This window comes from Panthera uncia (assembly GCF_023721935.1).
Source record: "Panthera uncia isolate 11264 chromosome D3 unlocalized genomic scaffold, Puncia_PCG_1.0 HiC_scaffold_8, whole genome shotgun sequence".
Lineage (NCBI taxonomy): Eukaryota > Metazoa > Chordata > Mammalia > Carnivora > Felidae > Panthera > Panthera uncia.
Window position 1 is genome coordinate 14,543,541 of NW_026057586.1, and position 25,901 is coordinate 14,569,441.

The 25,901-nt window shown below is 44.7% G+C and overlaps 1 protein-coding gene across 2 annotated transcripts in view; it reads left to right on the forward strand.

The window, feature by feature from the left end:
* RNF152 (ring finger protein 152) overlaps nucleotides 1-25,901 on the forward strand; it is a 79,263-nt gene that overhangs the window by 28,212 nt on the left and 25,150 nt on the right. The window lies entirely within an intron of this gene.

Consider the following 25,901-nt stretch of genomic DNA (forward strand, 5'->3'; position numbering starts at 1 on the left):
GCTGGTGATGAGGACAGCCTTTCACTCGCTCTGCGTCCACCGGTAAATAGGCTAAAACGGAGGCATTTAAAGAAGAACGTGGTCTGAAATGCAGAGGGCTGGTCGAAGAGCTGCCGGTCTTGTCCTTGGGGCCCAGCCAGGCCCGGAAGGAGTGCAGTGGACTTGCCCCGTGGGAGCCCTGGGAGGAAGTCCCCCTGTCAGATACGATGGAGAGGCCGCGGGAAGGTCGGGGACTCGGCGGCGGCCCTTCGGGATAATGGGTTGCAATAGGAAGCTGAAGGAGGCAGAATCGGGGAGTATTGCCAGAGGTGGCGGTATCTCAGGGACAGAGTCCCAGTCTTAAGAGTACAGGCTTGAAGGAAGGGTAGTGGATCCAGGTGCTTGGGGGAGGGAGGGGCAGCCAGGGGTCCCGTGAGCTTCAGATCTGGAAGCCTAAGAAATCAAGAACGCGAGTGGAGGTAGAGGAGCCCGGGCAGGATGTCATAGCCAAGTCGGCATTCCGGCGGGACTCGGGTGGGGTCCCAGAGGATGGCACCAGAGTTACCTAGGCGTCTCCACTAAGGTTGGGGTTGATCCTAGAAACTGGAGTAGGTGGGAGGGATTCATTCGTGACACAAGAGGCCTGGGGCAGCTTGACTCCAAGTTGAGACAGACCACATGTGGGACAGAGCCATCACCCTAGCCTGCTTCACTCGTTTCAATAGACTTTGTAGACTTAGAGATCCTAAAAATAAAGCTCAACTCACACCCACCACCTGAGCATAGACTAGGGCTGTTTTTCCTGCTGCTGTTGTTTTAGTTATCTGATGACTTAAAGTAACAGGGCAAATGCATTATTTTGGGAAATGCTATTAAAAAAAATTTTTTTTAAGTTTTTTTCCTTTTTTTTTATAAAATTTTTTTAAATGTTTATTTATTTTTGAGAGAGAGAGAGAGAGAGAGAGAGCAGGGGAAGGGCAGAGAGAGAAAGAGACACAGAATCCGAAGCAGGCTCCAGGCTCTGAGCTGTCAGCACAGAGCCCGATGTGGGGCTCCAGCCCATGAACTGTGAGATCATGACCTTAGCTGAAGTCACACGCTTAACCGACTGAGCCACCCAGGCGCCCCAAGTTTTTTTTTTTCTTTTGTGTGTGTGTGTGTGTGTGTGTGTGTGTGTGTGTGTATGTGTGTGAGAGAGAGAGAGAGAGAGAGAGAGAGAGAGAGAGCGCGTGAGCAGGAGAGGGGCAGAGAGAAGGAGAGAGAGAATTCCAAGCAGGCTACACATTGAGAGTACAGAGCCTGATGCGGGGTTTGAACTCACAAACTATGAGATCATGACCTGAGCCAAAATCAAGAGTTGGACGCTTAACCAACTGAACCACTCAGGCGCCCTGGAAAACACTGTTGAACCTAGATGTTTATACGCTTCCATGACAAATTTACCTTAAGTGACTATTGATTAACAGGGCTGGGACTGCGAGGTGTTTTGTGATAGAGTGCTGTCCAAAAATAGAATGAAGAAAGGCAAACAGCCCTGTCTTTGGCTGGCCAGGGCCTGGAAGACGTGGAAGTAATGTGGAATTATGTGCTACTTTTCTGCTTTGTACAAGCAGAACATGGCCATGAACCATGAGGCCTGGGCATTTTAAAGAAATCCATGTACCTACAGTGGAATATTAGTCATAAAAAAAAGAATGAAATCTTGCCATTGGGGACAACGTGGACGGATCTAGAAGGTATTTTAGGCTAGGTGAAACAAGTCAGACAAAGGCAAATGGCCTATGTCACATATATGTGGAATCTAAAAAACAAAACAAACAAGCAAAAACAGAAATAGACCCCTGAAAACAGAACAAACTGTGGTTGCCAGAGGGGGAGGGGGGCGGGAGAGGGGACAAAACAGGTGAAGGGAATTAAAAGATACAAACTTCCAGTTATAAAACAAGTCACGGGGATGAAAAGTCCAGCGTGGGGAATAATAACGTTGCATGGTGAGGACACCTATCGTGATGGGCAATGAGTGATGTGTAGGGTCGTCGAGTCACTATGTTATAGACCTGAAACCAGTATAACATTGTATGTCAATTACACTCCACTCATAAAAATGTAAAAAAGGTAATGGTAGGTTACGAGGAGAATTGCAGTAATAGCAACAGACAATGAGGAGCATTCTCTTGCCTGTCTCTGCTTGTAGGCAAAACCCTGTTGATGCAGGTGTTGAAAATTTACTTCATTTTTCCAGGACTCAACCCAGAGTCTTCTGAGGCCCTAAAGGTTCAAAAGCAAGGCCCAGATGGAATGTACGACAGCTTTTGATGCAAAAATTATTTTAGTGTCACCATGAAAACAAAATCACGTGGACAGTGCTTCGTGTCCTGAGGGAGGCATAGAAATAAGGAGGTGGGTGGTCGGGAGTTGGGTGCCTCGCCTTTGGATGAATCATTTAATTTCCTTAGAGTCTCAGTTTTCCCATCTGCAAAATAGGGGAAATTGTACACTTTCTCCCTTTTACGATATTGGGTCATGGACACAACACTGGAAACTGATATGTTATACAACTGGTAAGTAGGGGTTATCAGCACAAAGGTAAAAAGTCAGCTTCTCCCCCTTTTATGCCCATTCCCCTGCATCTTATTTAAATTATATTCACTCCAGAGTTTTGATTGAAAAATGCTTGTTTTCCTGTGTTTTACTACTTAATTAATCTAAAATGTTGCCCTGAGTAATGGCACTATATCTAGACGAGGGCTGTTCAAAGAGGAGAAATTGTGCAGAAGGATGTTTGTAAATAATGCTTAGGTGACACGATTGTGATAATTATGGCTTTTTGAAGATGAGTTTTATAGCAAGTCTTCAATTTTCCTGTCACTTGTTTTCTGGGCTCTCCCACTTAAGCAGGCACATTTGTTTCATGGAACTAGCTCTTCGGGGACCTGAATCCTGGGAGAACTCAGCAGCTCTGTGAATCCACTTTTCATTTTCTGTGGCTAATTTTGCAGACTTTCAAGAGGATGCAGGTTGCTTTACTGTCCCCTTTCCCCAGCCCAGGTAAGGACAGAAGGAAGAAGGTGTAGCAAATTCCTAACCACTCAGTCTCCAGCTCATAATGAATAGCCATCCCTGCCTCAGAGTGACCTTGAACGCTATCCCGGGCCCCCGGTGGCCAGAAGGGGCCCTAGTGATGATGCTCCGATGATGCTTTGGGTGGAATCCCCAGCTCAAGGTTGACCCCTCTCCCTATTCTCGCACATCCCTTCTCTGTCTCTTGGGACGTTCTGAGCCCTGGAGGCGTCCTGAAAATGAGGACCCTCCTGCAGGGTTGTTGTATGAGCACCCTCAGGAGTCTTTGAAATAAACTCTCGGGACCCCCAGGCTTTGTAGCTTTCTCAGGAGAGGGACCCAATTTTCTATTTCACCATGTTGTTCTCCAGCTTTTTGTTGTTCAGGGTCTTGACCATCAGTGTCATGTCTTTAGTTTATTTACCAACTCAGTTGGAATCTAATTCCAGATAGAAGTCAGCCAGTAAACTTTGTTAATGGCTCTTTTTGGAAGCTTCTAGAGTCACCATTGGAGGAGCCCTTGGAGGTCATCTTGTCCAGCCCTCTCACCTTAACCAGTGAGAACCCTGAGGCCCAGAGGAGTTGAGTGGCTGGTCCAGGTGAATTAATGGCGGAACCAGAACGCAAACCCAGGGCTCTTTAACCACCTGGATGTAGGGAAACATGGATGTAGGGAAACATGGAGTAAAGAATACTTAGCAGGTGTGTTCTCTTTTAGTTTAGCCAGCTTATACCTGAGTCACATGGATTAGAACATCCTCATTTTATTACAAGTTTATGGTTGACTCCTGGTAAACCAGAACTCCCATGTAAAGCTACCTTGTTGAAAAGCTTTAAAAATGCATTGGTGTACTTTTCTGAATTAGTGGCCCAAAGTGACTCCTAGTTGTCAGGGAATCTTGCTGCCCCTAGGAATCATTCCAAAATATTGGTTATAACTGTATAAAATGATAGCTTCAGAGCCTGGATTTGGCATGAATAAAAGCCACGAAATCTATTTCAGTATTCCTCCTGTCTCCCACCACATTAGCTTATTTAAAATATACTATTCTGGTTGTTTGAATTATTCCACATGATCTTTAAAGCCCTGTTTGTTGTTATGTTATAGTTTTGGGTATGGAGTCGATGAGTTATCTTAGTTCAGGTAAATCATGTGACTTGCTCGCATTATACCAGTTGCCTTCTGATGCAGTAGTGATTTTTTTTTCCTGACCTACCATTTTCACATCAGATTGAACACAGACTCAGGCAAGGTATAAGCTTGGCAGTGAGATTTGCTTGGCTTGTTTACTTTCTGCCATTGTTAAAGTGGCTATGATTCAGCACCAGGTTCTTCTCTCCCTGATGTGCTTGGGAGGAGGGGTATGTGTAACCCCAAGGCATCAGTGAAAGTGTGACCATCATATGAGAACGTCCTTTGTGTAGAAAAGCCTTACCCACTGCTTCCTGATGACTCTAGCTAAAATAATACCACCTTCCAGAAAAACCACTGAGATTCTAAATACATACCACGTCCTCAGTTAAGAAGACAGAAAGTAATTCTGAATAGCATGCAGGATATAGGGGCATCATGCTGGTTTCAAGCGTGCAGGCTATGGACATCACTTATAAATTTTTCTCGAGATGGGTGTTATATATGTATATGTCTTAGCAAGTTCAGATTGTTTTGGTTTCTTCAAACTGAGAGCTCACTTTTTCTCTGCATGTACTTTCTTGCGCAGCTAACTCTGCGATAGTTATGACATCATAGTCTGTATAATGGATTACTGCCCCAGTGGGCTTGCTGGTTCTCCCGGCCGTAGGGAAGGGGTCTGGCTTGAAGCGTGTTTACCAGTGGTAGTGCATGGAAGTTTCCACTTGGCATGTACTGGCTGAGGAACTGAGATAATGACTGAGGCTGAGTGAAAACACTTCTTGTTAGCAGTGTGGTGAGAGCTTGGAAAGGAAAGTAATATTGCAAACATCACCTTCGTGTGGGGAAGCAACACTTGCGGCAGAGGGAAAGTGGGACTTAGAAATATGAGATCAGATTTAAATTCAGCCCGGTCCCAGACATGAGACCTGGTTAAGTCATGCAGCTCTGAGTCTGAGTTTTAACTGAAAAATAAGGATGGTGGGCAGGGGCGACGGGCAGGATGGTAGTCGTGACATTTGCCTTATTCTGGGGCAGGCTGAATAATGGCCCCCCCAAGATATCCTTGTCCTGATCCCCCGAACCTGTGCATGTTCCCTTACATGGCAAAAGGGACTTTGTAGAAGTGATTAGGGATCTGGAAATGGAGAGGTTATCCTGGATTATCTGTGTGGGTCTAAAGTAATCGCAAGGGTCCTTCCTGAGAAGATGGAGGCAGCGAAGGAGCCATGCATGGGTCGAACAATGCAGGTGGCCTCTAGAGGCTGAAAAAAGCAAGGAACAGATTCTCCCCTCAGGGCCTTCAGAAGGAACCAGCCATGCCCACACCTTGACTTTGGGTTAGGGAGGCTCTTTTGAGTCTGGCCTCAGAAGAGGCCCCTCTGGCCTCCAGAACCGTAAGAATAAATTCATGTTGTCTTAAGCCACTAAGGTTGGGATAACTTGTTATAGCAGCAAGAGAAAACTAATACCTCCTAGTGCTTATAACGATTACAGGTGACTTTGTATTTCTATATCTGTAAATCTCTTTCTTATATTTGTAAGTGCTGCATGGATTTGAGTACTTTTAAAATGCATTTTTATATTCATCTGAATTTCCAGATTAAAGTGGTATGGAGATGTCAGGAAGACCAGGAGACCAATTTCAATTATGCAGCGAAAGATTGTGTCTGAAAATTTAAACTCGTGTTATCAGCTAATTACTAATTGTGAAGTTGTTCATGGTCATTACCATCTGTGAGTCACTTAGTTGAGCAGACAGGTGTGCCCCTTGCTTTCTATACCTGTGGGTCTCAACCTTGGATGTTCGGTGGAGTCACTGGGAGGGCTTTTAAAAGTCCCAGCGTCCAGACCTCACTCCAGGACAATTAAATCAGCATCTCCACAGGTGGAACTTGAGCATTGGTGTTTTTTAAATCTCTCCAAGTGATTGTAGTGTTCAGCCAAGAATGAGACCCACTGCAGAGGTATGTGCCTGCTAAGTAAGATTTTAAATCAGTTTTCTGAAGTCTGACGACCTAGATGTTCTTCTGAGTTTTGGGGAAAATGCTGTGCTGGGAACTCTGTGTTATATCTTTCAATGATATTAACATAATCGGTTTATGAGCTGTGGTATAATTCTGGCAAGAAATACAAAAGTCTAGTTAGCCAACAGCTCCTGAGATGTTCAGCAGATTGGTGTGCCTACAATTTCAATAAGCAAATACTTTTCTCCTTGTATTGCCCAAAGGCTTTTAAAAGCAAAAGTGAGGGAGAGAGAAGGATGTTGAGACCTTCTCCGTAAATGGTTGATCTCCTTGAGAATTGATAAGAATTGTATTTATTCACGTTATATGTCCTTACATTTCCAGTCTGGAGGAGAAAATAATCATTTTTGAAATTTCTTCCTTTGGAACCACTGGTGGCAGAAGCTGTGGTCTTTGAAAGTTGCCTTCCTGTGTTCCTGGGCGCTTTGAGCTGTGACGTGTCGCTGAGGGCATCTCTGGGCTGCCTGTCACTAAGATGGCCCTTGTCTTTGACAGCAGGTGATGTTACCTGCATCTCGTATGTCACAGGGAGGGTATTATAGATAAAATTGTTTTTATAAATCACAAGGTGCTATGCGAATGTTGCGATTGTATTTTCAGTGGGAATTCTGGGTTGAAGTTAGAAAGCTGATAGAAAGACTGTAACATAAACTTATATTCATGTATAAGAACAGATAGAGGTCCTTATTTTCTAGTGTTCTAAGGTAGTGACCGAGGAGATGCACTGGGTCTTGCACCTGTAGATGGCATGTGACTTTTGAAACATTTTTTTTTAAGAGAGAGAGAGAGAGCGTGAGTAGGGTAAAGGGGCAGAGAGAGAGAGAGAGAGAGAAAGAGAGAGAGAAACTGTTAAGCAGACTCCATGCTCAGTGTGGAGCCCAGCCCAGGACTTGATCCCACAACCCTGGGATCATGACCTGAGCTGAAATCAAGAGTCGGACGCTCAACCAGCTGAGCCACCCAGGTGCCCCAGCATGTGATTTTTTTTTTTTTTTTTTTTTTTTTTTTTAGTGGTCATTTAGCTAGTTGGGTTTAATTTTCTTTGCTATAAATGAAAACGTTAATGATGTTTTGGGTGTCCAGATAGTAGGGCCGTACTACAGTGTATCTGGTACTGTTTAAATCTTGGCTCTGAAAGTTACTGGCTGGGGGATGCTCAGGAAACTATTTAACTTCTCTGTACCTGAGTTTCTGCATCCTTAAAATGGGTGAGTGAGATACCCTCTCCTAGGACCGTTGTAAGGATTAAGTGAGGCCCCTAGAAAACTCGGTACCATTTCTGGATGTGTCCCATAGATCTGTTCTCTTACCTCCTCACTCAAATGTGGGACAATTCCGGAACCTAGGTAAGTGTGTTTTCCACCTTTCTTTCTTCCCTCCATCCCTCCCTTCAGTAAATGTTTATTGGATACCTGCTACTCATAGGAACTACACTGTGGCTACAATGTTAATGTGAGGTAGATGCTGTGTTCCAGAACTTTAATGGTTTAAAAGTTTGATTTAAGATATTGATACAAAGTGGTGCTGGGGCGGACCGGCTGAGCAAAGCCTGTCTGTTTCTGTGAGATCAGAAATGTAAGACTACTGTGGTTTATCTGTACCAACCAGAGTAAGATTGTAAGATGTTTTTTATAATTGTGGATATCAGTAGATGGCCTTGGGGACCAAATACAGGAAGGTCGTAGGCATGTTGCTGATGCACTGAGTGGTTGCCTGGGAAATGGACATGGTCTCTGATCTGATTTGCCAGATAATCAGTCATTTATCAAAGCAAACATTGTGACAAGGCATTTTTTGTGTGCTTGGCACTGTGCCAGCTCTCCGGGCCCGGGGAGGGGTGGGGGGGTGGGGAGGGCTGGTCCCTGCCCGGTGGAGCTTCCTGAGTATCAGAAGACTTTACAGTTGAGGGCTGGGGTACTTCATAGTGTGAATGCTGGGTAGAAGCTTCAGGAAGCTTTCACCAGATCCCTGAGCTCTAAGTGTGTGGGGTATTTTATCGTTCATGAAACTGTTTATTTTTTTAACCTGTATTTTGGGTACCATTCATTCACAAACAGATTTACTTTGTTGTCATGAATTATATTTTTTTCATATAGTCCAAAATGAAATCCTCTTGCCCCCAAATTTCCCGTAGTATACCTTTCTTGTACCCTAATCAAGTCTATATAGCTTGACCCAGCTCTTCAGTAACTTGGGTTTTATTTTCTATGAGAGCTATTAATCAAGTTTGGTGGAGATCATAATATCCATTTGTGTTATTTTCACCTCTGCTTATCAAGACTTAAAAAAAAGAGAGAGAATTATTTTAAGGTCATAGAATAATTCTGGAGAATGCTCAAAGAAATTTTGCATTTTCACCAATTCTACTTAGAACCACCTATGAAAAATGATAGGATTATAATGATGATAATGATTACATTGGCTTTCAAGTGGTTATTCTATTCCAAATAATATCCTGAGGGCTTTGCACACACATTCTCATTTTATCCCCCAGCAACTGTGTGAGCCCAGGCTTTCCTAGTGTCCACGTTTACAGATGACGCACACAAGGGCACAACAAGGTTGGATAAATTGTCCAAGTTCAAATGGTTCGCCATTGACGGTCTCCCACTTGACTCCAGATGCGTCTGACAGATGTGCTTTCTACACTACTGTGTTCTTGCTTTGGGCAAAATGCGCATGAGGTGGTTGGGGAAGCAGAGCCTGTAGAAAAGACAGGAAGGACATATTAAGTAATTCACTTCCATATATCCCTGACAGCTTTGGATGAAGGGTCATTGTATTTAAAGAGATACAGACAGCTGAGAAATTGAGTATCGCCTCAGGCCACAAAGTAAATCATTGCTAGAACTTAATCCAGAAGCCAGGTGCTTTTCAAACTCGTTCCGTGAAGGCTCAGTGGACGCGACTGCACAATCTCCATCAATTCAAATGAGTTGAAGAAGGAGGGATCCATTTTGTTACAGGTAACCTGAAGTCAGAGGTTTAAGAATTTTTAATTTGGATGAAATTCTAAAACTATGCGGGCTTTGGCACCTGTTTGGGCAGACTGGGCAGATTGGGCAATGCCAGTTTGGGCACATTACCTCAACTGAGCAGTGAATACTTCCTTTGTGTGGCTGTTGGGAGGAAGCGGGGCTCGTGGCACCTGGAACTTTGTCGGTATTCTCTATAATCGCTCACTGATTGGTCACTCGTGATGCATTTGAAATAACTTCAGGGAGAGTTGGGTTCTCAAAACTCTAATCATGGGCCTAGGGAAGTTCTTCAGGGTCAACTTGAAGGTAGCAGAAATGGAGACTTTCTAAAAAATTCTCTGGCCATACCACACAGCAATTGCATCTCGGTTTTTGCGTGTTGGGTACCGAAGACCATTTGCTTTGGAAAGGGCACTTCGTGCGTAGGTTGTGAGCTGTTAACCGCCCCCCTCCTTCCAATGTTCCACCCAGGGCATCATTTCCGTGACACAGACTTGGCTCCTAACAGCTAACAGTGAGGAGAAACAAGGAAAACTCTCGGCCCTTATCCAGGCTCCTTGTTCCATGCCCTTCCTGGATTGGTCAAGACTCCAGGACCTCCACTGGGGGTGTGCCAGACATTCTCTGTTCATCCCTCCAGATCAGTCTCCCATCTTCCCAGACCTTCTTGGGCTGTGCCAAGGGAAGCCAGCCTTCCTTGCCCTCTGGCTTCAGGTTGGGTTTGACTACTGGCAGGAGATAATAGGACAGAGAAGAGAGAAGTCGGAGCCCTCCTCTGCTTTCCCACACCCTTGCTCCCTCCCTGCCTGAGCCCCCATTCCCTCTCTCTATTAGCTCCTGCTGGAAAGAGCCCCTTTCCATGTTCCAGAACACCAAACTTTTACTTATTGTGGTGACAGTTCCGTTCTCTTGCCCTTCAGCTCTGGGGTTGATAGGGGCCTTCTAGTGTTGCTAATCCCTGGGGGCCTTGAGAGGACCCTCACCCCTGCCCGGACCTGCATATAGTCCCTTCCTTAACTCTCTTCAGATACTTCCCAGGAAGCTATAGCTGTGTCCAGCTTAAGTCATGGACAGACTGGATCGCTATGTGTTACCAGCATATGGGGTGCCTGGGTGGCTCGAGTCGGTTGAGCGTCCGACTCCAGCTCGGGTCATTATCTCACGGTTTGTGAGTTCGAGCCCCACATCAGGCTCACTGCTGTCAGTCTGTCAGCATGGAGTCTGCTTCGGATCCTCTGTCCCCCTCTCTCTGCCCCTCCCCCGCTGGTGCTCTCCCCAAAATAAATAAATATTTTTAAAAATGGTAAACATATGGGGTGCCTGGGTGGCTCAGTTGGTTAAGCACCCGACTTCGGCTCAGGTCATCATCTCACAGTCCGTGGGTTCGAGCCCGCGTCGGGCTCTGGGCTGACAGCTCAGAGCCTGGAGCCTGCTTCCGATTCTGTGTCTCCCTCTCTCTCTGCCCCTTCCCCACTCGGGTTCTGTCTCTCTCTGTCTCTCAAAACTAAATAAACATTAAAAAAATTTTTTTTAAATGGTGAACATGTGAGTGTCGCTTGTTGTTTTCTTACTGACTTCCAGTTTAATTAGAGGAAGGTGATGGTAGAGGAGGGGTATTAATTTATTTATTTTTTTAATTTTTACTATATCTGACACGTGCACTTCTCTTTTAGGATATGGAATCGTTCACACGTGTGGTATGATTTTAGTGGTCAGAAGAATTATGGGAGCCTGACATCTCTTGCAAAAATATTGAGAAACCTAGAAAACTTCGGTCATGGTGGGACAGAGAGAGAGAGGACAGAGTCAGTAAGAGCCTTCCTGGCCCCCGTGGCGCTTTACTTGGCTGGCGTGATAGCAACCCCTGATGTGATAGAGCAGTTTTTCAGTGGAGCATCCATCCAGTATGTGCTGGACACAGTTCTAGAGGCTTGGGATGCGGCACCGAATACAACACACGTAGAGCCCATGTTCTGGGGACTCAGTGGGGTGACGCCGAATAAAATAGTTGAGTGACACACGGTGTTCGAAGATGATGTGTCCAGAGAAGGATCACCGAAGGAAGAAGAGAGGGGATGTTGGGAGGCACTGCAATTTTTAAAAAGGCAGTCAAAGAAGACCTTCTTAAGGACGTCACCTTGAAGGAGGTGAGGAGGAAAACCCATCAGTCAGTATCTGAGAGCAGAGATGGCAGGCAGCAGGGAGAGCAGGCCTGGAGCAGAGGGAGCCAGGGGTCCACAAGGGGAGGCCCCGAGATGTGACAGTGATGTCACGGGGCCCTGTGGGTCATTGGAAGTACTTTGGTTTTACTTCTCACGGCACATGTGGCTATCCTAGGGCTTGAGGGAGGAGTCCCTTGCTCTGACTTTTGTCTTACTGTACCCTGGATGCAGTACCCAGAGTAGACTGTAGGGGGCAGAGGAGGGGTGCGGGGAGCCAGACCACCATCTTGCCAATGCTCCTGGCAAGCAAGAGTGCTGGTGGCCTGGACCAGGATGCAGCAGGGGAGTAGGGAAAAGTGGTCCGATCCCAGACATTTGTAGAGTGAAGCCGATGGGGTAGGTGGAATATGAGGCATGTGAACGAGAGGAGACTGGATGGGGCTGAGGGTTTTCACCTGCACTGCTACAAGGATAGAGTTGCCAGGAAGTGAGATGGGGAGGACTGTGGGGACAGCAGGTCTGGGGCTGTGTTGAGGGGAGACCAGAATTCCATGCTGGACATGCTCACTTTGGGAAGTTTATGAGGAACCCCAGTGGTGATCTCAGATGTGTGACTGTTGTCAATGTTTGAATGGTAATTTTAATTTTCAAATTATATTACCCTTGGCAGCTGGCTTTCTCTGAGGTGTGTTTTAAGAAACAGAAATGTGTAGGAGTGCCTGGGTGGCTCCGTTGGTTGTGTCCCACCTTGGCTCAGGTCATGATCTCGCTGTTTGTGAGTTCAAACCCCACATGGGGCTTTGTGCTGACAGCTCTGAGCCTGGAGCCTGCTTCAGATTCTGTGTCTGTGTCTCTCTCTGCCCCTCCCCTGCTCTCTCTCTCTCTCAAAAATAAACTTAAAAAAAATATTTTTTGAAGAAATGTTTATACCATGGCTGTAGTGATTTTGAGAGTAAGCCTCAAGGCAGACTATGCAATGCCTATATTTTCCATTGATGCAAAGCCATCTTTGCATAGTTAACAGATTCAAGGACACTTGTGGGAATTCATCCTGAGCCAAGAGACTTTTGGCACTGTTTTACCAGCTCCTACTATAACTACACCAAACCTTTTTTAGAGCACAGCTGCCTTCTATGGCATTATGCAATGAGGGTTTCTAGTCAGCCACAAAAACAGACCTCATGCAAATGGAAATAGCACATTTAGCAAGGTTCCTGTTTGCTCGTGTGTTAAAACTCTCCTGCCCTTTTAGATACATTTTTCCTTTAAAGATAATTCTGCTACCTCTTTCTTGTGCTTTTCTCTCCATTTCTTCCTTCCGATGTATTCCTGAAAGTTCTATTTTCTTGTTGGTAATGTCACATTTGCTCCCAAAGGGAAGTTAGGCGGCAAGTAGGGGAGAGGATAGCAGTGTTTATCGAGCAGCTGGCTGCTGGACTGGATGCCTTACCAATTACCCGTTTCATCCTCAAAACAATACTTTGAGCGAGGTGTGATTCTTCTTGCTTAACGGATGAGGAAACTGAAACTCAGCGAGGTTAAATGATTTGCCTAAGGCCGTGTAGCTAATTAGTGACGAGCTGAGATTCCCATTAGTGGATTTCCAAGGTCCAGGGACTCTGCTGTGCCCAAAATTCTGTCTTCGGGCACCTTAGTGCTTTTAGATGTTAGTGCATTGCCTCATCTGGACTTACCGATGCCGAAGAGGGGAGCAGCACTAGTATTTCTGTGCCCGATGCCTCTTTCATCAACGCTTCCACACGCTTCCACCATGTTCAGTGGTGGTAGGCGGGGCGGCAGGATCTCAGGGCTTACAGTTGAGCAAACAGTAAGGAAACGCACGGGTGAAAAGCAACAAGAGGAAGGAGCAGGTGCATCACAAGTGTGCCTTGGTCTGTTTGGGACCACTTCTACCTCGCCCTTCAGCCTCTAAGCTGAAGAATAGTCCAGCCGGGGAGGTGGGGAAGAAGGCTCTGGACAGCAGGCGCAGCAAGAACAAACAGAGGCAGGGCCGAGCCTGGGTAGTTGAGCTAGAGGCACAGGTGTAGTGGGGAGGGAAGAGAAGTGGTCTAGGGGAGACAGAAGTTGTCTGCTCTGTAGTACTGAACGACCGTTGTGTCTTTGACTTTTTATTTCGTGATCCCATGGCTGCTCTTCAAGTTCGTCTTTTGGGGATATTTTTTAAAGGTTAGGAAAAAGGGGCGCCTGGGTGGCTCAGCCGGTTAGGCGTCCGACTTCAGCTCGGGTCATGATCTCCTAGTTCGTGAGTTCGAGCCCCGCGTCGGGCTCTGTGCTGACAGCTCGGAGCCTGGCGCCTGCTTCGGATTCTGTGCCTCCTTCTTTCTCTGCCCCTCCCCCACTTGTGCTCTGTCTCTATCAAAAATGAATAAATGCCAAAAAAAATTTTTTTAAAGGTTAGGAAAAAGACCAGAAGAAGCGTGAGCGCGGTTGGGTGAGGGTGCACGGCTGCTTTTGAGCGGGCTTATGCTGAGGCTCATCACATGCAAGTATGACTACTGGGAGGACAGTTTTAACTGGGAGGAATGCAAGATGGGCTGCCTCTGCTTCGGGCAGCTAGTGTCCCAGAGTGAGGAGTGTGAGTGTTTTGGGGGTACTCACATAAACCTGGCGGTGTCTTAAAGGACGCATGTGCCTCCCCATGGAAGAGGAAATGATAAAAAAAAAAAACAAGACAAAACTACGTTGTAAGGGAAGAAATCTTTTTGACTATAAACTTCACCCTTCAGCACGTACATGGATGAAAGGTTGATGTTTTCTAGCACAAAGCTTCCAGATGGCTTGGTCGGCACGCGCTGTATGCCCAGCTGGCGTGGCCCCGGCATGTGGAGCTGGTGAGAGGTCTGGCACTCCAGGCCATCTTCGTTGTTTAACTAGATTCTATCTGAGATCCCTAGCATTTCTCTTCTTAGCACGGTCAAAACTGTCGCCTCTACAAGTGAATAAGAAAATCATCTTAACCCAACCTCCCTACTGTTATAGAAATCTTACAGTATCACCCGTATTTTTTTGCCCTTGGATCCACTTACGGATCCCCAGATCCCTTGGATCCACTTATGGATCCACTTCTCCCCCGGAGAAGCAGGGAGAATAAAGTGAATGAAATAGCCTGTTTGTTACGTGCCATCTACAAATTGCTCATCACCAAGGTGAGTAGGTGAGTGAATGCGCTTTTGCAAGGCCACTGTGAATATCTAAGGGTCATCAGAGCTTTTAAAAACTAAGATAAAATGCATTTTGCTCATTCCCTTAAGAAATCAAGTCTCACTGTATCTTATTACTCTCGTTGGAGATACAAGTTTAAAGTACCTGTGACCTACAGACTCATGTTATTATTACTTTCATTCTCTCATAACCTCTAGAGTTACTGTGTAGGCACAAGATGAATCACTTGTGATTGGACAATCTCTGCTAGCGATTTAGGAAAAAAAAAAAAATCTGACCTCCAGGTAAAAATGCCGCCGTGAATGCCCTACAGTCCCAAACACATTCCTCAAACATACAACAATAACCAACACACGAGAAACCCCAGAGCCACTGTGTTGGCTTATTCCACCAGATCGAGATGATGAATGTCCTTTGCCATCGTAGGAGGTGGGCGGCAAGGTATTGATTTTATGATTGCCAGTGTTCTGTTACTTATAACTCTTTTCCGATTAGTTGCGTGAGATTTGATAAAAGGCGCTTGCTCATGAATTTGACTTGTACCTCCATACAAAATGCTAAGCATCATTTGTGCTTTGTAGAGTTTGCCCTTTGTGCTGTTTAGACACCTAGATGCTGTAGGTTTTTAAACAATAGCTGGCAATCCTAAAGAAGTTAATGTCTAATTTGGTGAGGCTCACCTTGGGAAACCGGTGCAAATGGCTAGAAACACATCGTGGGCTTAAGTCATTTCTAGCTAGAGCTGGCTCTTTCTCTTAGGGTGTGCAATAGCTGAAAAGTTTTCTCAGTCACTCCAAAACGGTCGTTGAGGGGTTGCCTGGGTGGCTAAGTCGATTGAACGTCCAACTCTTGATTTGGGCCCAGGTCATGATCTCATGGTTCGTGGGATTGAGCCCTGTGTTGGGTTCTGTGCTGGTGTGCAGAGCCTGCCTGGAATTCTCTTTCTCCCTCTCTCTGCCTCTCCCCCATTCATGCTTTCACTTTCTCTCTCTTTCAAAAAAAAAAAAAAAAAGTGGTTGTTGAGGTATCGCTGATATACACCCAACATAGGTCATGCTAAAATCCCTCCGACAGAGCAGGTCGGCAGCTGGCTGGCCAGGTGTGAACTCCAGAATGCAGTACACTTGGGAGGAAAACCCGTCGAAACCACTTCCATTCTGTGGAGTCAGGTGGTTGTGGTTGAAGGGGCTTGCCTGAAACAGTCAGGAAACAGGAAGCGACCCGGGCATCTCACCCAGGAAGGCGCTCGGTAGTCAAGCGTTTGCTCTTTTGCCATGAAGGACGGGATAGGCCGGGCAAGAGGCTTGTGTGGGTCCTAATTTTTGCAAAAACAAGTCTCTGTGGAGACAAAGCCCTTGTGACTGTTGGCCTGAGTCTGACAGCTGCCAGGCTTGTTAAAATGACAGCAGGATTCAGAAGAGAAACGGGCCTCTTGGAACACGGGAGAATGTGTTCTGCTTTTATGTCTGGCGTGCGGTCAGCTGTCAATTAATAGAACTGCTCTGTGAGTTAGAAAAGCAGGCCACAAAGGGTCTTTCAGGAAATGTTTATAATGTGGAGTTATTCTGACCCTTGCTGTGTTGGCTGCAAAATGGAACAAAGGCTTCTTCCTAACAAATTGTCCAGTAGGAAAAAGTGTAGTGATGGGAATTGTCGGTTACGTTGATAACAAACCGAATGTGGTAAATTCGCAGTAAAAAGAAATGTGAGTCTTAAAAACATCAGAGCTGAGTTCAGTTTTCTAATTTGCTGTTACAGTCCTTGTGCTGGGCTTCAAAGTAATGCCTTCTAGCATATTCCTCGGGTCAAATCCAGCCTGCCCCGTTTCCGCAAATCAAAGTTTTGTTGGAACCCAGCGCATCCATTTGTTTGGGAATTAGCGTGTGGCTGCTTTCTCCTACAGTGGCAGGGTTGAGTAGCTGTGGCAGTTACGGTGTGGCCCGCGAAGCCTGAAATATTTACTATCTGTCCCTGTAGAGGAAAAGTGTGTTGACCTCTGTTCTAGAAGTTTGCCACTCAAAGCAGCATTGGCGATTCGTTGGCACATTGACGTTTGGGAAGCGCTGGCCGGGAGCAGGGGTCCCTTACCTGGAGCTTCAGTGATCGAACTCCCTGAAGTTATGGGCGCACTTCTGCTGGGGCACATGCATATTATTCTGCACCTCTGACCTCTCAGACACAGAGGAATCTGCACCCGTGGTCACTTTCTCAGAATGGTTTGTAGCCCTGAAAGTGAAGAATCATTAGTCTTGAAGAGGGAGACCTTGACTCAGAACTCCTGGATTCATGTTTGAAATGATGGTTACAAAGATCTCACTACTTTACAACAAGAGAAGTCAGACCAACTTATGCTTATTTATTTATCTGTTCTTAAATAAAGGATGTAAGATTTGCAGCCCAGTATACAGCAGTGAGATATGACATTTCCTAACTATTATTAATGGACAAGGGACTGTTTCATGGATATTGGTTCCTTGAGCCTTAATAGCTAGTGTCATATCACATTGTGGTTCTGGAGATATTTATTACGTGCCTCTCCCATTTGGAAAAATGAAAGCTCTGAGGTCCAAAATTATAGGCCTTGGTGGTGACTTTTTATGGGTATCCACTAGAAATGACTGCTAGTTAGCTTGACAACGTTATTAAACATCCATCATGTGTGGAACCCTGTAGGAATTTCCAAGAAGCAGAAGATCGACTGTATAATGGGCTGGGACTGACTTCTGATCACCTTTCCCATGAACGGCTGTTTCATGTACTCTGTGAGCCTTTCTCACCCCAGGTTAGGCACCTGTAGTAGGTAGTAGGAACCAGAAGATTTATATATCATCTTCAGGGTACATATATGGACACGTTTCTGGGGATGGAAGCTGAGCAGATCAGTAGAGGAAGGAATAACAATGGTGCTTTTAGCAAAAACTGTGGTGGGACGCTGGGGTGGCTCAGTCAGTTAAGCGTCTGACTCTTGATTTCAGCGCAGGTCATGATCTCACGGGTTCGTGGGTTCAAGCCCCGTGTTGGGCTCTGCACTGACAATGCAGAACCTGCTTGGGATTCTGTCTCCTTCTCTCTGTGCCTCTCCCCTCCCCTGCCCTGTCTCTCTCTCTCTCTCTCAAAATAAATAAACATTAAAAAAAAAAAAAACAACAACAAACTGTGGTGTCAGAGGTAAGAGAAAGTGAAGAAGCTCAGAAATGCAAGCCTAGCTGAGGAGCCCTGACTTTGGAACCAAAATATCACCCCCACAAGCCTAAAAAGGTACATATCACTTTGCTACACCACTTTAAACTTTTTGTTTTTAATCCATTAGAAATTAATATAGAGAAAGATGGACTGTTACCAGGAGGAACATAAATATTTTTTTGGTGCTGTTTTTCAGTGGGAGACTTCTTCTCTGGGACAAACAGGTTCCTGGGATCCTGGGTTCTGGGAGTTGGGATGGATTGTTCACAGCTTTTGGGCTGCCTGGGACCCATGGACTCTGAAAGTCCACCTGGGAAGCCAAGAAGTTAGAAGCGAACACACAGATTAGTGTGATAAGGAGAAAGACCAAGGATGACACAGTCAGATAGAACTAGAAACTCCCAGGCCAGAGCATGAGGCTTTGGAAGAGGAGAGGGAGCCGTGGGAGACAGGACAGGACCTCTGCTTTGTAGGCATAGCTTCTTGGAATGTGGGCTACGAAGAAAGGACACACCAGTCCAAGTTGCAGGATCCTAGGCGATTTAACTGGTGTTGTCCACTACATGGAGGCAAGACTTTGGACATCTCCAGTGGAGCTCAGCTCCTAGCAGTATCCACTGACAGGGCCTGGGAGCAGTGATAGCTGATGACTGTGAGCACCCCAATGGTTAATAAGATCTTGGTTTCTTTCTTTTAAGGATTAAAACCAAAAATTTTTAAGTACTCTCTACACCCAGCATGGGGCTGAAACTCACAACTCCGAGATCAAGAGTTGCATACTCTATGACTAAGCCAGCCGGGCGCCCCACTTAGATCTTGGTTTCTAAATGCCATTCTGCAACTGAGAGGAATGAGCTCTTGGGAGGAGTGGCCGATTCTGGGCCTGGGACAGGAAAAGTATAAGATGAGCCTAAAGCATCTTTTTATGTCACAAAGTAAGGAAATGCTCAAAGAGCGATGGGGACATAGGAACCAGCCTGAAAGGAGCCCCCAGGAGCCACATAAATTTACAGCATGAAGATAAATATGGCAATAATGAGTCCTAACTCATTGAATAATATAAAATCAATGAACCCATACTAGTATGAATAAAATAAATATGGAAAAGAGGACATTCGATCAGAATGTCAACTAATAAATGTAGAAGAAAGGGTAGAATTAAAAATCACCATCTGGCAACCATCGTGTTATAGTTAATTCAGGCAAGAAATTTTAAAGCATGCTAAGGTGAGTGGATGAAAGTTTGATAAAGAATAAGCTTTATAAAGCTTCAACATATCTCTCTACCAAACGCTTGTTAAATACAAAAGAGGGGTGGGGCGCCTGGGTGGCTCAGTGGGTTAAGCGGCCAACTTCGGCTCAGGTCATGATCTCACGGTCCGTGAGTTCGAGCCCTGCATCAGGCTCTGTGCTGACAGCTCAGAGCCTGGAGCCTGTTTCAGATTCTGTGTCTCCCTCTCTCTGACCTTCCCCCGTTCATGCTCTGTCTCTCTCTGTCTCAAAAATAAATAAACATTAAAAAAAATTAAAAAAAAAATACAAAAGGGGGGGGATTAAAGATTGACTTTGCAGTGGAGAAACTTGGGAGACACAAGTGATCAAATTAATATAACATAACCACCTACTAGAATTACTTCTGTAATTCTTCTCTCTTCTGCCCACCAAATAAAATGTATAAACTGAATTTGTTCATGAGAAAACGTCAGGCACACTCAATTGAGGGATATTCTACAAAGTAACTCTTGGTAATTTTCAAACTGTGAAGGTTATAGAAAGTCAAGAGAACACTGAGGAATGAAGAATTGTGACCTGTAAATACAACCTGTGACCCTGGATTCTCTCCCTTTGTATTATTAGGACATTTGGTGAGATTTTCTGAATTTAATAGTTGTACTGCTGTTACGTAGGAAATACTTTGAGCATATGAGAGTAAGAGACTTCAGGTCTGCAACTTACCATCAAATGTTACAGGGGAGGGGGAAGTTATTTGTTTTTTTGCAAGGAGGTGGGGGTCCTATGAGTAATCATTGTATTGAAGTTGTGGCAGCTGATGGCAAAAGCTCAGCTCGGATTGCTGACGGGTGAGGAAGGTTGAGAACAAATTGGCAGCCCGTGTTGTCGTTAGCGGAGAAGCAGGTACCAGTAGGGACAAGAAGGACAGAGGACCAGATGGGGAGCAGTCAGTTTAGGATAAAGAAGCTCAACGTGCAAAAAGGTGAAAGTCCTCCAGGAGGGATTAAGTGGGTGGCAAGGAGGTAAGTCCTGAGAAGAGGATAGGGAAGACTCTGATAGATCTGGGTGGGGAGGGGAAAGCAAGGACCTTGAATGGGGCTTTGAACAGCAGACACGCATCAGCTTATGTGCTAGTTCTTTGCTGGAGCCTCCCAAGTGCCTGCCTAATCAATGGCGGCTCTTCTGTCTCTTTGCAGTCATTGTTAGCACTGTCTGAGGATGCTCTGTGACTGTTTGTAGATGCCTTGGGGCCAAGCTGGGTGGGAGGGGTGGCAGGAGAGATGGTTTGCCAGGGACTAAAGAAGGATTACAGCAGTTAATTCTAGAAAGAGAGGCTGGTTTAAGTTCACACTGAGGTACATTTCATAGGATCTTGGTTCTCTGAGATTCATTTCTGCTAATACTAATGAAAATCAGGCTGGCTTCAAGTACAGGCTGAAATGTGAGCATTTAAGTATTACTCCTGCACCTTTGGTTATAGGGCTGAACTTTGGAGTCCTTCTTGTAATTGGATTTCTCATCTCTTGAACATGAAGAGTTAGAAGAGCCCCAAATCGGGGCGCCAGGGTGGCTCAGTTGGTTAAGCCTCTGACTCTTGATCTCGGCTCAGGTCATGATCTCACAATTCATGAGTTGGAGCCCATGTCGGGCTCTGCGCTAACAGCACGGAGCCTGCTTGGGATTCTCTCTCTCCCTCTCTTTCTCAAAATACATAAATAAACATAAAAAAAAAAGAGCCCCAAATCGAATAAATAGGATTGTTCGTATTTCATATTAATTTAATTCACCAAAGTTGTGAATGCCTAGCATGTGCTTAAAAGCTGTGGTTTATAAAGACAAAGAACACCCATTTCCTGCTCTAGAGGAACCAGATGGGGAGGGGAGAACTGAATGAACAAGTAGTTACAATGCAGCATGGGAAGGGGATTCATAGAGGCTGTACAGGGCTGAGGAACTGGGGAGGAGGGAGCCTCCAACTTTTTTTTTTTTTTTAATGTTTATTTATTTTTGAGAGAGAGAGACAGAGCATGAGTAGGGGAAGGGCAGAGAGAGAGGGGAGACATAGAACCCAAAGCAGGCTGCAGGCTCTGATGTGGGGCTCAAACCCACAAACCATGAAATCATGACCTGAGCCAAAGTCGGAGGGTTAACTGACGGAGCCACCCAGGCTCCCCTCCTCCAACTTTATAGGGGTTGTAAAGGGAAACTTTCGAGTCGGGAGGAACAGTGTGTATGTTTCTTCAAAGAAAGGCACAGAGGCAAAGAACCAGGAGTTGGAGGGTGTCCTGGAGCCTAGGGGAAGGTGTGGGGGTGGGAGACGGAGCCTGTGTGATTAATGGGGACGAGGTCTAAGGACCCTGAGTACCACTCTAGTGGAGTCTAAAGGAAAGAATGCATTTGGGTGCCAGGAACCCTGCTAGACCCTTGGCCTGGTAAAATAGAAAATTAAGATAAGCATAAGGGGCACCTGGCTGGCCCAGTTGGTGGTGCATGCAACTCTTGATCTTGGAGTTGTGGGTTCGAGTCCCACGTTAGGTGTAGAGATTACTTAAAAAAAAAAGTCTTAAACAAAAAGAAAGTAAAGAACAGCACAAAGCCAGTATATTCATTTGCTTAGGCTGCCATTACAACCTAGCACAGGCTGGGTGGCATTGACAACAGAAATGTATATTCTCGCAGTTCTGGAGACTAGAAGTCTCAGATCTAGGTATCAGCAGGGTTGATTTCTTCTGAGGCCTGTGTCCTCGGCTTATAGATGGCCACCTTCTCCGTGAGTCTTCACGTGGTCTTCGAAATACCTGTCTGTGCCCTCATTTCCCCTCTTGACAAGGACATAGTCATATTGAATTAGGGCCACCCTCGTGACCTCATTTTATTTAACTCAATCACCTCTTTAAAGGCCCCATCTCTAAACGTGGTCACATTCTGAGGTGAGAACTGGGGTTAGTACTTCAACGTGTGAATTATGGGGGGGACACAATTCAGCCCATAATAGGAAGTTTTATTTTTGTAGATCCTCCCAAGTTTATGAAGTATGACTGGCAGCTTTTTGAGACGCGTACGAGGCTGGCTTTAGCTGTATTTAGCTTTCTCTCACCTATAATCTTTAGAAATAGAAGGACTAACTGAACAGGTGGAATGGAGATGAATTTTACACATTTGCAGGCATCATGACACTTCACTCCCAGAATACATCTCCTGAGAACAAGGACATTCTCCTACAAAATCACCGCATGACACCCAAGAAATTCACCGTCAGTTCAATAATATCATCTAATATAAAGTCCACATTAGAATATGTCCTTTATCACTGTAGAGTCACTCCCCCCCTCACCGCCCCCCCCGGCCGCTGCCAACTCGTGGATCCCAACATGGTTCGTGCATCTTCTTAGTCTCTTATAATCTAGAACAGTCTCCTTGCTTTTGTTTCCCTTTCCACAATGTTGCCAGTGTTGAGGAGCTCATAAAAGTCCTACGTGTCTTGTTCCTTGTGATTAAATTCAAGATGAACATTTTGGCATGGTACCTCACAAGCAATATTGTGTTCTTCCATGCACCGCTGTAGAAGGCACATGACATCAGTCTGTGCCATTATTGGGAGGTGCTAAGTTAGATCTTTGGTTAAGGTGATACGTGCCAGATCCCTCCAGTGTAGAGATGACTTTTCTCTTCACCATTTAATAAGCAATCTGTGAGCTGATCTTTGAGGCAAGTAAATATGCTATGCTGTCTTCCAGCAACTTTTCAACCCAGTGATTTTTAGCATTTATGGATGATCATTGCCCAAGTCAGTCACTACATTGGGAGTAGCAAAATGGTGGTTGTAAAAATTAATTTGTCATTTTTCATATCTAAGCCAGGATTCATAATTAGAGAGAACTCCCTCCCCCTTCCTCTCTTTCTTCTTCTCTTTCTACATTTTCCCCCTTTGGTTATGTTGGCTCTGTTGTGATGGTTATGTTGTCTATCTGAGTTCAGCTCAGTTGTTTAATTTTATATATTTTTTAATATATTTAATTAATTATATATATTACATATTTTTATATATTATAAAATATATATTATATAAATTATATATATAATTTAATCTATTTAATTTTAGGGTTTGATTTTCATCCTTTTTTGATTTAATTAATTTTTTGAATACGTAAAATGTCTACATGACTCAAAAGTCATGGCTGTACAAAAGAGATACTGAGAGAGGCCTCACTCCCAAGCCCTTCCTCTCCATTCCCACCCACCCCCTTATATGTGGCCATTTACATTAATTGGTTTGTTCTCTGTTTATTTCCATAAAAATAAGCAAATATATCTTCTTATTCGCCTTCTTTCTTTCACCTTGCTTTGTTTTTTTCCTTCCACATAGTATAACCAGGTTGTCATTCCAAAGTCATTCATAGCATCTTCCACAGTCTTCTGTATGACCACATACCATGCTACTCCAACTGAGTGGATAGAAACCAATTAGCTTCTGTGAATGGGAATTTAACTTTCTCCCCCCCCCCCGCCCCCAGCATAAGGCTGTTACAAATAATGGTGAAATGAATTACCTTGTGAATGTTTTATTTTGTAGTAATGGAGGTGTATTTTCAGAGTGAGCACTTAGCTCACTAAGCTAGGTCAACAGGTAAATGTAATTACCTAGGAATTACTAGGTCAACAGGTAAATGTAAATCACACAGAGCTTTGTCAGATAACGGCACCCGCCCCTCCTGCTGATGTGTTCTCCCAAGAGCAGTGTGTGAGTGTGCCTGGTGTGGGATGGATTGTTAAGAGCCCTTTTTAGTTAGAGGAATCATCAGTGGCTCTCAAACCTTAGTTGACATCACAATCAGTCCTGGAGTTTTTGCATTGGTACCACACTCCCAAGCACTGATTTATTCAGGGGTCAGTGGACATTACGAGGCATGGGAAATGATTTTATAGAAGTATTAGTTTAACATCTAAGTTTGGTAACCAACACAGTAATCCCTTCCTTTAGCTTACCATTCTAGGAAGAAGTAAATGAAAGCATACTGTTAATGCATGAATCTTAACCATGTTCATGATTTCTGAATTCCCTACAAATACTGGTGACTGTATGTCCTTAATTTTTCAAAAGTGGCCTGATTTCAGTTAGTTTTCATTTAGTCCGTAAGCATTTATTGAGCTCTTACTGGATGGCAGTCATTGCCTTTGTACTAAGGAAAGGATACAGGACAGGCCAGATCCCTGTTCTCAGGTATTCATTCTGCTTTGGGGAGATGCAGGTAAACAGGAGTCCTTTGAACCCCTCAGTTGGTCAAACACAGGATGTAACTAGGTTCCTGCCCTGAAGGAACTCTTTCCAACGGGGGAGACACAAGTAAACAGAATATGAGAACGTAGGAGTGGCGCCTAACCCAGCTAGAGGGGTAAGAGATGCTATCTTGGAATGAGTGGTGGACATCTGGGCTGGATTTTTCCAGGCCAGAGAAGGGGATGGCATTCTAAGCTAAGAGAATGATGTGTGTACGGGGCCTTGGAGGCAAGAGAGGCACGTTGCTTTTACAGAAGTGCAAGTGGCTCAGAGTGGCTGGAGGGTGGATTTCAAGCCAGAGCGTGACAAGGACTTGGTTAAGCAATCAAGGGCCGCATCAGTTGCTCCAGAGCCTGGTGGTGGTAGGTGCTCAGTAATTCCCTGGATGGCTGATTGCACGAATGACGACTTGCTGATTTGTGGAATAAAGCAGTTTTGCATTAGTCTTTTGCTAACCGCACCCATAATAAAAGGACTTGGTGTTCCCAGTGTATATGATATTTCATCTTGTGGATGAATTTTTTTTCAATGCAAATGGCAATCAGGTTATATTGGGAAGGGTGGCCTGGATGATGTATTGATTGCCCCATTCTGGATTGATGGGCAGAAAGAAAAATCTGTGCAAATTGTTGTCATGACGTTTCTGTCTCTTTATCTGCTTATTGTAATCCAGCTTCAGGGATGGATGGCATTTAAAAAATGCATAGTCCCTTTGGCCTTGAGAGCCTTAGAATGTTTCCCATCAGCTAAAGGAAAACAAACAGATGAGACTAACAGCCTGGGCCTCGAGTTCAGTGATGTTAGCTCTAGAATCACTTCCTCAGGAACATGTATTTGTGTGTGAGTCTGTGGTTCTGTGGTTTCATTGATATTCCATTGACGGGAAGACACAGGGATTGCGACAGTTAAAGTGAAGGACGGGAGTTCCTGTGGGCACTGGGACTGGATTGCAGCTGCCAGGGTGGGGGTAGAGGGGCAGTGGGAGAGGTAGGAGGAGGGGGGAGGGGGGTGGGAAGGGTGTGCTGTGCATCACCTTAGATTGGAATTTCTTTGAGGCTTTGCTACCTCTTGCCCCTTTCAATGTAGGTTAGGTTCAACCTCGTTTTATTTTAAGTTACTCAGTAATTTGAGAGCATTAGAGAATTATTTTCTGAAATAGACTGGCTGTCTCAATAAACTGATATAATCTGATTCCCATGACCTACATCAGCTAATGGTTTGTGAGACATCTATTTTCATTGAAATTTGTATTTGTTGTTTTTACTCCTATTGTTGCTATCTCGCTGTGTTTTAAATTCAAAAGTGGACTTTGGTTAATAGAAAAAAAAATCAACATTGCTTTTAGATCTATTTTGTGACTATTCTGAGAAAGGTAAGTATGAGAATTTTTTTCCACAAGGGATATGAAAACTGAAACTCAGGAAGTTAATTGGTAGATTAAACAGGCTTAATTTAATAGGGTAGTACATGGCTACTTGGGAAATATTTTTGTCTTCGTGAACTAGGATAGCACTTTTCCCTAAATAAGACATTGATTACTGTAACTGAACTACTAGCTTAGGACAAATATTGTGTACTGTAAGGCTCGATCAATTGATATTTTTATGCTTTAAGTAGTTTTATAGGTAATATGTACATACATGTATACTTAAAACAAAAATTAAATATCCATGTTGTGAGTAACAG